Source organism: Panthera leo, chromosome B3 (genome assembly GCF_018350215.1).
Source record: "Panthera leo isolate Ple1 chromosome B3, P.leo_Ple1_pat1.1, whole genome shotgun sequence".
In the NCBI taxonomy this organism is placed as follows: Eukaryota; Metazoa; Chordata; class Mammalia; order Carnivora; family Felidae; genus Panthera; species Panthera leo.
In genome coordinates this window covers 20,969,189-20,985,296 of record NC_056684.1, presented here as the reverse complement: position 1 = coordinate 20,985,296, position 16,108 = coordinate 20,969,189, and the positions used below count along the sequence as shown (strand labels likewise).

The 16,108-nt window shown below is 41.6% G+C and overlaps 1 protein-coding gene across 6 annotated transcripts in view; it reads left to right on the top strand.

Annotated features, from left to right (window-relative positions):
- APBA2 (amyloid beta precursor protein binding family A member 2) overlaps positions 1-16,108 on the top strand; it is a 266,467-nt gene that overhangs the window by 80,820 nt on the left and 169,539 nt on the right. The gene's annotated exons all lie outside the window — the stretch shown is intronic.

The following is a 16,108-nucleotide window of genomic DNA, read 5'->3' as shown; positions in this document are numbered from 1 at the left end:
TTGAGAGAGAGGGAGAGAGCGTGTGTGCATGAACAGGGGAGGGGCAGAGAGAGAGGAAGAGAGAGAATCCCAAGCAGGCTCTGCATTGTCAGTACAGAGTCCAATGCGGGGCTCAAACTCACAAACTGTGAGATCATGACCTGAGCTGAAACAAAGAGTCAAACGCTTAACTGACTGAGCCACCCAGACGCCCCTGTTGTTGTTGTTAACAAGCTTTGAATTTTAGAACTGTTTTCAGTTTTAGTTTTACAGAGAAGTTGTGCAGATAGTATAGAGAGTACCTAAGTACCCCTTGCCCAGCTTTCTTTTTAAAAAAATTTCTTTTTTCTTTCTTTCTTTCTTTCTTTCTTTCTTTCTTTCTTTCTTTCTCTTCTCTTCTCTTCTCTTCTCTTCTCTTCTCTTCTCTTCTCTTCTCTTCTCTTCTCTTTCTTTTGTGGGCTCCATGCCCAACTGGGGCTTAAACTCACCACCTGAGATCAACAGTCACACGCTCTAGAGACTGAACCAACCAGGCACCCCACAGCTTCCCTTCTTGTTAACATCTTGCATCCACATGATACATTTGGTACATCACTACTAACTAAACTCCACAGTGTTTTCTGATTTCCTTAGTTCTTATCCAGTGTCCTCTTTTTATTCCAGGAGCCCATGCAGGATACCACACTATATTTAGTTATCATGTTTCCTTAGCCTTTTCTGGTCTGTGGCAGTTTTTGGACAGTTTTGAGATGTAGTGGTCTGGTGTTTTGTAGAATGTATCAATTTGTGTTTATCTGATCATTTTTCTCATGGTTAGACTATGTTATAGGTCTTTGGAAGGAGGACCACAGAGGTCAGGTGCCATTCTCAACATATCATCTCAGATGTGCATCCGTCAACATGATTTATCGCCATCGCCATTGGTTGACCTTGTTCACCCGGCTGAGGTGGTCTTTGCTGGGTTTCTCCACTGTAAAGTTACCCTAACCCCCTTTCTGTATTCCACTTTGGAAGGAAGTCACAATGCATAGTTCACATTTATGGAGTGGAGAGTTATGTTCCACTTCCTTGATGGGAGAGTATCTACATAAATTATTTGCAATTTTTCTGTATCAGAGATTTGTCTATTCTTTCCCATTTATTTAAACCTTTCTTTATATCAATATGGACTCACGGGTATTTATAATATAGTCCTACACTATTTTTTTGTTCAGATTATTCCAGCTTTGACCAATGGAAGCTTTTCCAGGTTGGCACCTGTCTCTTTGACATGCCCCTATTTTTTTAAAATTTTATTTTTTAAGTACTTCCTTACTGTCCCAGAAAGATGCTCCAGGCTTGTCTTGCATTTTCCATACCCCAGCCCTAGAATCAGCTGTTTCTCTAAGGGTCCCTGGTTCCTTTTATTAATCCCTTTTATTGGAGAATGGTATTTAGGGACCAAGGTCTGAGTGTTGAGAGGGCTTGTTGCTACCGAGATGACATTGTTTCTAGCTCCTCTCATTGGACAGAGATAGGAAATCGAGTGTGTATACTGACCTGCGTACATCCAACATACCTCCCCTTGCTTTTTGAATGCATGGCCCCATCTAATAGCCAAGCCCTGGACCCAGTGTCCTGATCACTCATGGGTGCCATGCCGACACATCCCAGAGTGGAAAGGAAATGTTAGACAGGTGGCTGAATACAGCAGGAAAAAACAAAAGATCCTTTTCAAGGTATAGAAAAAATATAGAGAATGATAAGGTGAACATCTGGGTACTTACTACGCAGTTTAAGAAATAAAGTATGTGCAGTTCAAGCTGCTGTGAATGCCTCTCCACAATCACCCTTTTGAAGCCTACTAAAACGAAGCTACTGTTTAGTATTTTGGGGGCACATTTTTATTTTTTTACTCTGTGCATATACATAAATGATATCTCTTATTATGTAGGTCATAAAACTATAATGATATTTTATTGTGTTCCTGCAACTTGAATTTTCATTAACTGAGAACTTTTATTTATCTTCTTGTATTTATCTTCTCAGCAATCCTGAGAAACATGAGAGTAACTGTCTCCATGGTTCTGACAGAGAAGCAGAACTTCCAGTAATGATACGATTTTTTGCCAACCTCAAGCGGCTAGTAAAAATGGGCTCAAAAGTGTATCTTCAGAAACCAAGTCTGTGCTCGTTGTATTACATACATGTTGAAGTTCATCAGGGAAGGGAAGATGAAACTAGTCTCCATGGTCCCTTCATGACCTGGTTGTACCCTGTGGCCTAGAGGACCTAACATCTCCCTTCACCTGGAATCCCAGCCTCCCTTGGGGTTTTGCAGGCTCCAGAAGTTTTGGTGAAACAAGGACTTGTATGGTTGGTTCAGACCCCCACCCCCTCATCACATCCTTCCCTGCCAGCATCTGTGCCCATATCCTTTGCACTCCTCCTGAGACTGGAAATAATGTATCCGGCTCGAAGCCACCCCCTCTTTATGTTAGCGCCAGATGCCGCGCCTGGAACTTCTCTCTGCCCCCCCCGCCCAGCGCCATTCCCTTGTCTCTGTTGGATCCTTTTCTGCACATTCACACATGCCGCTTTTCTCTCCCATCTGAGAAAGGAGAAAAAAGTCTCTTGCTCCCACCTCCTCCTCCTGCTACTGTCCTATTTTTCTGCTTTGTTTTGCTATAGAACTTCTGGAAAGAGTTGTCTCTACTGGCTTTCTGCAGTTCCTCCCCTCCCATTCTCTGTTAAACCCGCGCTGGTCAGCTGTTTGCCCCTTCTGCTGACACATGTACCAACCCTGCCCACACTGTGCCCATCAAGCTCACTAAGCACCTCCAAGACTCCATATCCAGCGGTCACTTCTCTGTCCTCTTCTTACTTGACCTGTCGTGGCATTTATCCTCTCCTTTCCCCAGGAGATGCTTCTTGCCTTGCCTTTCAGGCAGCCATATGCCTGGGATTTTCTTCTCACTTCTCTCAGTGCCCTTACTGACCTCTGGGTGTTGGAGTGTCCTCGGGATCAACCCGTGTACCTCTTCCCTGCTTGATCCATACTCACACCCTGGTTAGTCTCATCCAGTTTTGTCACACTAAGTCCATCCATATGCTGAAGAACTTCGAATTTATATCTTAGCTCAGACTTTTCTCCTGAGCGCCAGACTCGTGTACCCAAGCCCACACAACGCTTCCCCCTGGAGGTCTAGCGGACATCCTGCAGAAGCAGGTGCCATCTGTCCCCCATTGTCCCTCCCAACACGAGTTTTGCATTGCAGTAGATGGCACTTCCATCCTTCCAGATGCCTGGACCATAGACTCTGAGTCAGCCTTGACTCTCATCTTTCTCTCAAGTCCTACATCTAAGCTGTTACAGAATTCCATCCCTGGTCACCACCTGCACTGCCCCAGTTATCTCCCTGCCAGATTATTGTACTAGTCTCCAGTTTCCTATTTCTACCCTGGCCACATATCTTCCTAGCCAGGTCTGTCTCTGCTGCAGCTTTAAGACCTAAATCAGGGTTATTGGCTTTACATCTGAAATCAGATCATGGCACTCCTCAATCCAAAACCCTCACTCACAGTAATTGCTGGTGGCTCCCCTCAACTGTTTTCTCTCTGACTTATTTACTAAAACTCTTCCCTGCAAAAATCTAGCTGGTTAAGTTTATCGCCTTCTTTACATGCTGGGTCAACATTTTCTTCTCCATGAGGCCTCTGCAGACCACCCTATTTAATCCTGGTATCCCCCTCACCAGGCGTGAGCACCTTTCATGTCATCTCTGTAACATATTGATTATTGCCTGCACCCCCTCCAGAGTGGAAGCCTAGAAGCTCAGGGGCTTGGCTGGCTTCATTCAGCCCTGGGTCCCCAGGGCCTGACACATGACATAAGGAGGCACTTGCTGGCAGGCCAGTACGGTGACAGTCTTCACTCAGCAGCAAGGGCCTCCTTAAATTTTGTAGTCTGGGCCCCTCACTTGGCTCACCCTAGTCCTGATCCTACTTGGAGCAAAGTCAGGTAACTTCTTGCCCCAGTCTGCCCCCAATGTCCTCAGAACCCCAGGACCAACCTTTCTTGGTGGCTTGGCCTCTGTGGGTGTCCATCTGGGGGGAGGGGTCCCTCACCCTGGGCACCATGGTGGCATACAAGTAGACACTGACTGCTGGGCTTGGTTTCCTCCAGAGAGGGCTGGGCCAGAGGCACAACCACCCCACCCTTCATGCCTGTCACCCACAGGGTGACTCAGTCCCTGGGCCTTCCCAACAATACTTCTCTGTGAGTATTTGTTGCATTGAACAGAGCTAGGATTGTCAGTCTTTTTCAGACATTTTTATTTTAAATCACAATAAAAAACACCTCATTTCACCGTGTAGGACATCCATACATTATAGATCTCAAACAGAAATTTCAGGAAACAATTTTTTGCACTCATGAGAGGTGATGCATTCTATGTAGTGTTCTTTGTTTTGAAAATTCTGGTTGCTTCCCAGTAAATGGACTTTATGATCTGCCTGTGGGTTCCCAGCAGTCTATAAGCCATGGCTCTTTCCACCAAGCTTATCATCTTATAGAAGAGACTTCTGAGCCCTAAAGAGCTATGAGTCTAGCTAAGGTCACATCAGTTAATTTGCCAAAGAACCAAGACTAGAACCCCATCCTTAGATTCCCATCCTGTGGCTTTTTTAGGCCCTTATAATTAATTTTAATGATTGTGCCATTGTGGCTTATTTAAATTACTCCAGGAGGAACATCAGCTCTATTAAAGAAATTTTATTGTAGCTGCCCACCTGCTCTATTCAGGGAAATGGCATCTATTGTGGGATTTCTTCTTGGTAATTAAGAGAGTTTAAGAAGCTGGTTTTATAGTCATTGATTTAACTGTAGACAACAATGAAGTTAAGTAAGAAAGTTGGTTTCATCTATGGCAACATATGAGTGATTTGAATTAGAAAGGTGTTCACCTTGGGAGGTATGCCAGCCCTTGTAGGACTCTGGACCAGCTCCCACATAGTGCCCCAGGTGCAGGGCTGTGGGTAGGGATCACAGCCCCATTCTGCTAGGTGTCCTTGGGACAAAAACTGGGCCCTGGGTGTAGGTGTTACTTTTGACTTTTGGCTGTTTTTGGCTGTTGGACCCAGCCAGGAGCTACGAGAAATACAGTCTTGGGCCCCACTCCAGCTTTGCTGACACAGAGTCTCCATGTTAACAAGGCACAGGATTTATATGCACATCATGGTTGGAGCAAATCTGAGGATTTGGGTTTTTGGTTTGTAGATTTTTATCATCTAATTGGTCATCCTCAAAAAATCAGCATTATTATTACTATTTATTTATTAAAAAAATTTTTAATGTGTATTTTGAGAGACAGAGCATGATCAGGGGAGGGGCAGAGAGAGAGGGAGACACAGAATCCAAAGCAGGCTCCAGGCTCTGAGCTGTCAGCACAGAGTCTGATGCAGGGCTTGAACCCACCTATGCTGAAGTCAGACGTTCAACCGACTGAGCCTCCCAGGTGCCTCCAAAACTCAGAGTTATTAGGGTTTGGCTACCTGTTTAGGACACCATGCTAGGTGCTAGGATAAGAAGGAGTTATGGCAGGGGCACCTGGGTGACTCAATTGGTTGACTGTTAGACTTTGGCTTAGGTCACGATCTTGTGGTTCATGAGTTTGAGCCCCACATCAGGCTTGCTGCTGTCAGTGCAAAGCCTGCTTGGGATCCTCTATCCCACTTTCCCTGCCCTCCCCCACTTGTGCTCTCTCAAAAATAAACATTAAAAAAAAAAGAAAGAGTTATGGCAGAGCTCTCCCTGCATTGCTGTTTAGTGGGAATGAAGGGCAAGCTACACAGTCATAAATCATGGTGTTTTAGAAAGCAGGAGTGCTGTGGGTGCCCAGAGGCAGGCAGGATGTGGATGCATGAGGGAGAACAGGAGGGGAGGGTGTCCCCAGCAGGGGGAGCTGCATGAAGAATGATAGGGAGGCAGGACTGCTCCTGGTGCAGTGGAGGCAGGTGATAGCCAGATTTTGGAAGGCTTTAAATCTATGTTTATGTTTATTTATTTATTTTTTCCCCTCTTTTGTTTTATTTTGTGTGTGTGTGTGTGTGTGTGTGTATTTATTTATTTATATTTATATAATTAATTGATTGTCAAGTTGGCTAACATACAGTGCATACAGTGTGCTCTTGGTTTTGGGGGTAGATTCCCATGATTCATCACTTACATACAACACTCAGTGCTCATCCCAACAAGTGCCTTCCTCAGTACCCATCACCCATTTCCTCCCTCCCCTGCCCTCCCATCAACCCTCAGTTTGTTTGTATTTAAGAGTCTCTTATGGTTTGCCGCCCCCTCTGTTTGAAACTATATTTTCCCCTTCCATTCCCCCATGGTCTTCTGTTAAGTTTCTCAAGTGAAAACATATATCAGTCTTTCTTTGATTTATTTCACTTAGCACATTACCCTCCAGTTCCATCCACTTCGCAAATGGCAGAATTTCATTCTTTCTCATTGCTAAGTAATATTCCATTGTATATGTAAACTACATCTTTATCCATTCATCAGTTGATGGACATTTGGGCTCTTTCCATAATTTGGCTATTGTTGAAAGAACTGCTATAATATGTTTATTTTTTTAATTTAAATTCAAGTTAGTTAACATACATTGTAGTCTTGGCTTCAGGAGTAGAACCCTGTGATTCATCTCTTACATATGACACCCAGTGCTCATCCCAACAAGTGCCTTCCTTAATGCCCATCACCTATTTAGCCCATCCTCCCATGTACCTCTCCTCCAGCAACTCTCAGATTTTTGTTTGTATTTAAGAGTCTTATGGTTTGCCTTCCTCACTGTTATTTTTCCTTCCTTTCCCCTGTGTTCATCTGTTGTGTTTCTCAAGTTCCACATATAAGTGAAATCATAAGATATTTGTCTTTCTCTGACTTATTTTGCTTAGTGTAATACACTCTAGTTCTGTCCATGTTGTTGCAAATGGCAAGATTTCATTCTTTTTCATTGCCAAGTAGCATTCCATTGTGTGTATATATGTATGTGTGTATATATATATATATATATATATATATATATATATATATATATACATACCACATGTTATTTAAATCTTAACTCAAGATATTTGGAGTTTATCCAGTAGGTCATGGGAGCCACTGTAAAAAATTCTTTTAATTTAAAAAAAAATTCAAATTTTTAAAAATTATGGTGTATCTTAGTCATTTGGGCTGCTCTAACAAAATAACGTAGATTGAGTGACTTAGGAAAAACAAACATTTATTTCTTATGCTTGTGGAGGTTGGAAATCAGGATGAGAAATGAGGAATTAGGATCATGGTACCAGAAGATTTGGAGTTTAGTGAAGTCTTCCTGGTTCATAGCGCCTTCTCCCTGTGTCCTCATATCATGGAATGGGTGAGGGAGCTCCCTGGGGTCTCTTTTATCAGGACTCAAGTCCTATTCATGAGAGCTCTACACTCATGACCTAATCGCCTCTCAAAAGTTCCCTACTTCCTGTTACTATCCCATTGAAGATTAGATTTTCAACTTATAAAGTTTGCGGGACACAAACCTTCAGACCATATCATATAGTAAACTATACAAAACATAAAATTTACCGTTTTAATCACTTTCAAGCATATCATTAGTTCAGCAGCATTAAGCACGGTCACGTTGTTGTGCTATCATCCCCACCATCCATCTCCAGAATTCTTTTCCTCTTGCAAAACTGAAACTCTGTACCCATTACAAAATAACTCCCCATTCCCCTCCTCCCCCAGTGGCAGCCACTATTGTGCCCCTTGTCTCTATGAATTTCACTATTTTAGGTATTTCATTTAAGTGGAATCACATAACTATGTTTTGTGACTTTATTTGGTATGATGTCCTCAAAGTTCATCCATGTTGTAGCAGGTGTCAGAATTTTCCTCCTTTTTAAGGCTGAATAATATGAATACACCACATTTTGTTTATCTGTTCACCTGTCAGTGGAAACTTGGGTTATTTCCACCTTTTGGCTATTGTGAATAATCCTATTGCGAACGTGAGTGAACAAATATCCAAATTCCTGCTTTAAAAAAATTTTTTTAATGTTTATTATTTTTTTTTTTGAGAGAGAGAATCAGAGTGTGAGTGGGGGAGGGTCAGAGAGAGAGGGGATCACAGAATCCAAAGCAGGCTCCAGGTCTGAGCTGCCAGCACAGATCCCGATGCAGGGCTCAAACTCATGACCTGTGAGATCATGACCTGAGCCAAAGTCAGAGGTTTAACTGAGCCACCCAGGCACCCCAAGTTCTTGCTTTTAATTCCTTTGGGTGAATACCTAGAAGTGGACTTGTTGGATCATATGCTAATTCTAGTTTTATTTTTTGAGGAATTTTCATACTGTTTTCCATTGGTTGTACTTTTACATTTCCAAAATGCATAAGGGTTCCAGTTTCTCCACGTCCTTTCCAACACTTGTTTTCTGTTGTTTGTTTTTTGATAGTATCCATTCTAATGGGAGTGAAGTGGTATTTCATTGTGGCTTTGATCACATTTCCCTGATGGTCAGTGGTGTGGGGCGTCTTCCCTCATGTGGGAGCACCGTGGGAACTTTGAGCAGTTCTGTGGTGGGGGGTGTAGAGTGGAGGTGATACTGCTTCCTTGCACCTGCAGATCAAGCCTCCTACATGCTGCTTTGGTGGCTTCTGTGGGAACATGGTGTGTCCAGGATACTGTCCCCAAACCAGGAAGGAGCATTGTTTATTTTGACAGGTGGCCTGTCTGCACTCAACCCACTACGATTGCTCCAAGACTCTGTTCCTGCTACTACTGGCAGAGGAGCTGAGACAGTTGGGAGAGCATTTGAAGGCCATGGCTGTTGCTGTGGGTGCCTTTGTGGGAGTGGTGGGCATTAGTGCTGCCATCTGGTATTTTCACTGTTCCTCATCCTGGGTACATGGGAGGATTGTGCTTCTCCATTTCCTCAGAGTTAGAGATGGCTATGTGACTTGTTTTGGCCAATGAAATTGGAGCAGAAGTGGTGGGCAGGTAGGAGCTTTAAGAGCCTTTCCATGCTCTGTCTTCCTCAGTCACATCAATCCTAGAAGCATATAGTAAGTTCTTGTCACAATATCCAAGTGGCTGGTGTCTGCCCTCGAGAGTAAACCAGACCCACAGTAGACGTTGAGTGAGCAAGACAGAAACGATTACTAAGCTATAGCACTGTGATTTAGGAGTTGTTTCTTACTGCAGCACAACCTAGCCTATCCTGACTGATCTAGGAGGAACCTGCAAAGTGTTTTACATACAGAGGTAGGTTAAGATGAAGATGTAGCATTGGGGGTAACTCCATATCTTTCTGCATACCTGGAGGTAATGAACCCCTCAGATGTAGCAGAACATCTAGTGGGCTGCAGTTTCCTGTAGGTAAGTCTCTGGCTAAAGCATTAATTATCAGATGTTAATGGTTTCATTTTGCCAGCAGCACACAGCCCTGGCTTGCCGTGGCCTGCAGCCTGCCCCAGGTGGGGCTGGGAGCTGATGGGAGCTCACATGGGAGCAGCTCCACCTGCGTTTAATGACTTCTGTGTTTTCTGGGGCTTAGCAAATCCAGAGCCAATTTAGATTTTTGGGAGACAACCCCAAACTCTGTGGACCTCCTTACACTTCCAAAGCAGGAGGGTCATTCTTTTTAGTAATTATTGCCAGCTGGTTTTGAAAGTGGAAATGCCTTTTTAACATCAAAACATTTCCCAGACCTTCCTTACTTGACTGTAGTCACATTTTTAATACTGTTTTGGTCATTCAGTAACTATTCATTGAACAAATCTTGTAAAGTTTAACTTTCCACGATAGAATTTTCCATATACCCACAAAAGCAGAGAGAATTACATCATCAGTTCCTGTTATGGGATGAATTGTGTCTTCCCACTCCATCATCCCACCCCACCTCCAAATTCATATGCTGAAGTCCCAGGACCTCAGAATGTGACTGTATTTGGAGACCGGGTATTTTATTTATTTATTTATTTATTTATTTATTTATTTATTTATTAAAAATGTTTATTCATTTTTGAGAGAGAGAGTATGAGCAGGAGAGGGGCAGAGAGAGAGAGAGAGAGAGAGAGAGAGAGAGAGACAGAGCATCTGAAGCAGGCTCTGTACTGACAGCAGCAACCTGATGTGGGGCTCGAACTCATGAACTGTGAGATCATGACCTGAGCTGAAGTTGGATGCTGAACTGACTGAGCTGCCCAATCATCCCTTTTATTTATTTTTTTAAAGTTGATGTATTTATTTTGAGAAAGAGAGAGCGAGTGAGAGAGGGAAGGGCAGAGAGAGAGAGAGAGAGAGAGGGAGGGAGAGAGAGAGGGAGAATCCCAAGCAGACTCCGTGCTGTCAGTGCAGAGCCTGATGTGGGGCTCAATCCCAAGAACTGTGAGATCATAATCGTGATCCAAAATCAAGAGTCATGGATGCTCAACCAACCGAGCCCCCCAGGTACCCCTGGACATAGGTCTTTAAAGAGGTAAGTTAGTTAATATGAGTTTATTATAATGGGTCCCAATCCAATTTGACTGATGTCTTTATCAGAAGAGGAGATAAGGACACAGACACACACAGAGGGAAGATGATGTCAGGACACAGAGAGAAGGTGGCCATCCACAAGCTAAGGAGAAAGGCCTCAGAAGAGACGAGACTTGCTGACACCTTGGTCTTGGAGTTCTAGCCTCCAGAATTGTGAGAAAATAAATTGCTGTTGTCTAAACCATCCAGACTTTTACTTTGTTATGCCAGCCTTAGCAGATTCATAAGTTCCCTATATAATATCCTCCAGCTTCTGCATTTTCAATATTTAAATAATTTTCATGGGCTGCCTCTGATGTGCCAGGAGCATGGGGCATACAGCAGAGAGTTAGAGATAGCACCTGCTCTTGTGAAGCTTGCCATCTATAGGAACTGGAAAAATTCATGAGGCAAAGTTGTAATTAATAGCACTTAGAATTTTTGTAATTCCACAACATCTGTATACCTCAGAAACCATTGCCAAAACACAGAATGCAGTCTGTCTTCCAGCAGTGCTGGGGATACAGATGAATTCTCAGAGCCCTTCAACACTTAACGCTCTCCTGGCATCAATGTTTAGGGACCAAGGCTTCAGATATTAGATGGGTTTATGGTGTAAATTGGATGAAAATGGAGTAAGTATGGCCCAAGAAGCTTTGCCTCTGTCAAGCCAAACCTGTCATGTGGATGGGGACTCAGGCTACCTCTGGGAGCCAGCTGACCTCAAGAGGAGCCAGGATGCAAACACCATTCTTATACAATAAAGATGGGGATGAGGAGTCACACTGAGAAGTGATTCATTTGCTTACAGATGGATTCATCCAGCATTCCTTTAAATACCAAAGTCCCATGTTACATTTAAAAATACCCAAGTTCACTCAAAAACATTATGCTGAGTGAAAGATGCCAGACACAAAAGTCTACGTATTGCATGGTTCCATTTATATGATGCCTCTAGAAGAGGCCTAATTATAGGTAGAGAAAGAAGATTAGTGGTTGCTTAAGCCTGGGGATGTAGGTGGGGATTGGCTGCAATCAGACATGGAGGTGATGGGAACATTCTAAAACTGCATTGTGGTAATTGTTGAGCAACTGAATACATTCACTAAAATTGTCACCACTTATAATAGGTGGATTGTATGGTATATAAATTATACCTCCATGAAGCTGTAAAAAAACACTCAGTTCAGCTCCATGGAAAATCAAGGGAGTCTTCTTGGAGGAAGTAGGCTCCCTTCCTCCAAGGAGGAAGTAGGCTGGATGTGAAGGACTGAGTGTCTTTGGGTAAGGAAGGATGGCTAGAGGGGATTCCAGATGGAGGAACACCATCCTAGGGGAGATTATGGGTAGATGATTGAGGTGAAAGGAAGAAGCTTGTCGCAGGTGAGAGCATCAGGGAATTGAAGGGATACTCTGAAATCTCAACCCTGGTTGCACATTCCGGCCACATTCCAGCCACCTGGAAAGCACAGATGCCTGGGCCCCCTTCCTGGGGATTTGGATTTCATTGGTCTGGGATAGATCTTAGACATTGGTTTTTTGTTTTTGTCTTTTTTTTTTCAGACGTTAGTATTAAAAAAATTTTTTTGAATGAAATAATATTCTATTTCTTTTTCATATATCAGCCAGAATGATTCTGTAGATACCTCTCTCCCACCTCTGTGTTTACCAAGGGGGACAATTCATGGAGACAAGGCAGGGTGCACACATGATTCTTTCACTTCATTTACCAGTTTCAAAAATGATGATTGTGTTTCCCATAATCTTCCAAAGTTGATCAGTTAGTTTTTTTAAACTATCATTATGAACTCATGGACTTGAACATATTTGTAGGTTTCAAACCATTGCTCTCATTAAACCTTATTGAAATTTAAATTGTTCTACCTTTGGCCAACGGAGTGTCTTCAACTTGGCCCTTGAGACCTTTTGATATAATCCTAGTTCTCTTTGATAGCTTCCTTGCCTTTTTTTTTTAAATGAAGTAATTTTATTTTTCCATCCCTTCCCACCAGCTTCTTAGTTACACATTCCTTTATCATTCTTTTAGTGGGTATCCTAGACATTATGACTTGCAGCCTTACTTCTAAACTCTAGTGATTATTGAGTCTTCTTTAAATCACTTCCTGGTCAATACAAAGAATTTACATGAGTATTTTTTTGAGAGTTGTGCAGGAGAGTTTTGTGGCATCCAGGGTTGAATGGGTGGGGTTTACCAAAAGTCTTCAGTGAATAAGGACCAGTGTGAATTTCTTAGTTGGTTATTAAGTTCATATATTAAGAATTTTTTTTGTTTTGTTTGTTTGGTGTGACCTGATATAATGATGTGGCATTTTCAGTGTATAGATCCTTTAAGGGTTGGGAAAGAGGAATGCCCTTTTGTCAGAGATTCTCCTGTCATTCAGGTGCTATAGGAATTGAAATGAAAATTATACAACCCAGGGCTGGCAGGGGGATTCATTTAAGAATCTCAGCATGAGAGTTTGAATGCTCATAGGCACCAACTTTTCCCTAGGTGGGAGGCCTTCCCCTGCATCTGACCTTTTATTGAGGGTCTTACCTGTGTGGTGAGTTAGTTCTTCAAGTATCTGAGAGATGAGAAAGTGGAGGCTTCACGAGAGCCTTCTGGACACATTCTTAAAGCCACACAGCTGGCAGGTAGTAGAGTTGGGATTTGAACTTAAGTCTGTCTGACTTCTGTTTCCAGCCAAAAGAAAGGGTCTGGCTGAGATCAGTTCTCATTGACAACATATTCTGACCAAACAGACTTGTTTTATTTTATTTTTTTAAAGTTTATTTATTTATTTTGAGAGAGAGAGAGAGAGAGGGAGAGAGGGAGAGAGAGAGACAGATTGTGAGTGGGGCAGGGATAGAGAGAGAGAGGGAGAGAGAGAATCTCAAGCAGGCTTTGGGCTGTCAGCACAGAGCCTGATGCTGGGCTCAAACCCACCAACTGTGAGATCATGACCCGAGCTGAAATCAAGAGTCGGATGCTTAACGAACTGAGCCAACCAGTGCCCCCCCCCTTTTAAGTTTATTTATTAAACTGGGCTTCTAATTGATTTAGAATATAAATTAGAAGGAAGCATTGTCTTAACTGTTATCATATTTTTGGGGTGAATTGATATACTCTTTTCAATTTACTTTTTTATTTTGAAATAACTTTAGATTTACAGGAAGGTGTAAAGAAATGTTCAGGGAGATCCCATACACCCTTCACCTAATCTTCCACAGTGTTAGCATCTTGCATAACTATAGCACAATAATAGCAAAGCCAGGAAATTGACATTGTTGTAAACAATAGAACTTATTCAGATTTCACCAGTTATACATGTACAAATGTATGTGTGCATGTGTGCGTACGTGTGTAGTTTGATGCGATCACATGTGTAGCTAGCTTCTGGGTTCAACACCACAATCAGGATATTTAACTGTGTCATCATACAAAAACTTAATCCTGCTACTCCTTTGTAGCCACACACACACACACACACACACACACACACACACACACACGTATACCCCTCTTGCATCATTCCTAACCTCTTGCAACCACTAATCTGTTTTGTCCTTCATATCTGTATTATTTCATCAAGGTCGTGTAAAAGGAGTCTTAAGATATGTAACTTTTTGAGATTTGGTTTTAGCCCTCAGCATAATTTCTTTGAGGTTTATCCATGTTGTTGGATGTGTCAATAGTTCATTCCTTTTTATTGCTGAATAGTATTCTGTGGTGTGCATGTACCCTATTTTAACCTATCATCCATCAAAGGACATTTGGGTAGTTTCTAGTGTTGGGCTATTATGAATAAGGCAGCTGTGAGCATTCATGTACAAGTTTCTATGTGAAAATAAGTTTTCTTTCTGAGACAGATGCCCAAGTATCTGCAGTTCTAAGTCATATGGTAAATCTACTTTTATTTTTAAAGGAGCGGCCAACCTATTTCCCAGTGATTGCATCACTTTGTATTTCCAACAGCAATGTATGAGTGGTCCAATTTCTCAGCGTCCTTGCCAGGTGTTGTTACTGTTTTTTAGTTTAGCCATTCGGATAGGTGTGTAGTGATATCTCATTGTGTTTTACTTTACATTTTTCTAATGGCTAATAATATTGGACAGTTTTCATGTGATTCTTTTGACACCTGTGTGTCTTCTTAGGTGAAATGTCTTTTGTGTCATTTGCCCATTTTCTAATTATATTTTTTTCTGTTGAGTTCTGAGGGTTCTTTATATATTCTAGATTCAAGTCCTTTGTTGGGTAGATGATTTGCATATATTTTCTCCCAGTCTGTAATTTGTCTTTTCATTCACTTAACATGACCTTTGGCAGGGAAAGTTTTAAATTTTGATGAGGCCCAATTGTTCAACTTTCCTTTTATGGATACTATCTTTGGTGCCAAATCTAAGAACTCTGCCAAATCCTAGGTCTCACAGTTGTCACCTATGGTATTCTTTCTAGAGGTTAATTGTTTTTATTTTCTATGACATACTTTGAGTTGATTTTTGTGCAATCTATGAGATATAGGACAAAAAAATTTTTTTTGGCCTATATATGTCCAAATGTTCCAGTGCCATCTATTGAAAAGGCTATCTCTCATCTGTTGAATTGCTTTTGCTCTTTTTTTCAAAAAATAAATGGGCATATTTGAGTAGATCATTTTTTTCTGGGTTCTGTATTTAGTTCCACTGATCTGTCTATCCCTCTGCCAATACCAAACAGTCTTGATTGCTATAGCTCTACCATAAGCCTTAATATTGAGTAGAGTGATTTCTCTCACTTTATTCTTCTTTTTCAAAAATATTTTAGCTATTCAAGGGCTCTTTTTTTTTTTTCTAAATAAGGTGTAGAATAAGTTTATTTGTGTCAACAAAAAAAAAAACATGCTGAGATTTTGATAGGACTTTTGTTAAACCTGTAGATCTCTTTAGGCCAGAGTTGACATTTTTTTATGTTGAGTTTCCCAATTCATGAACATAGTATATCTCTCCACTTATTTAGATCTTCCTTGATTTATTTCACCAGCACTTTATAACTTTCATCATACATATCCTGTACATTTAAAAATATTCATAGATACCTCATTATCTTTGAAGCAATTGTAAATAGTATTTCTTTTTAAAATCATGATTTCTATTATTGTCATTATATAGAAATGCAGTTGAGGGCATCTGGGTGGCTCAGTTCGTTGAGAATGGCTCAGGTTATGATCTCATGATTTGTGAAATTGAGCCCTGCATTCCAGGTCTGTGCTGACAGCACAGAGGCATGGAGGCTGCTTAGGATTCTCTCCACTGCCACCCCACCCCTACCCCCTACCCCTCCCCAGCCCCAGCTCATATTCTCTGTCTCTCTCTCTCAAAATAAATAAATAAACATTTAAAAAAGAAAAAAAGAAATACAATTGATTTTTGTGTATTGATCTTATATCTTGAAGCCTTGTTTTGAACTATATATTTTCCTCTAAGCACTATGGGCAGTATCCCACAAATTTGGTAGGTTGTGGTTTTTGATTTTTTATTTACTTTTATTATTTTTAATTTTTTAAAGTTTGTTTTGAGAGAGAGAGAGAGAGAGAGAGGAAGGGAAG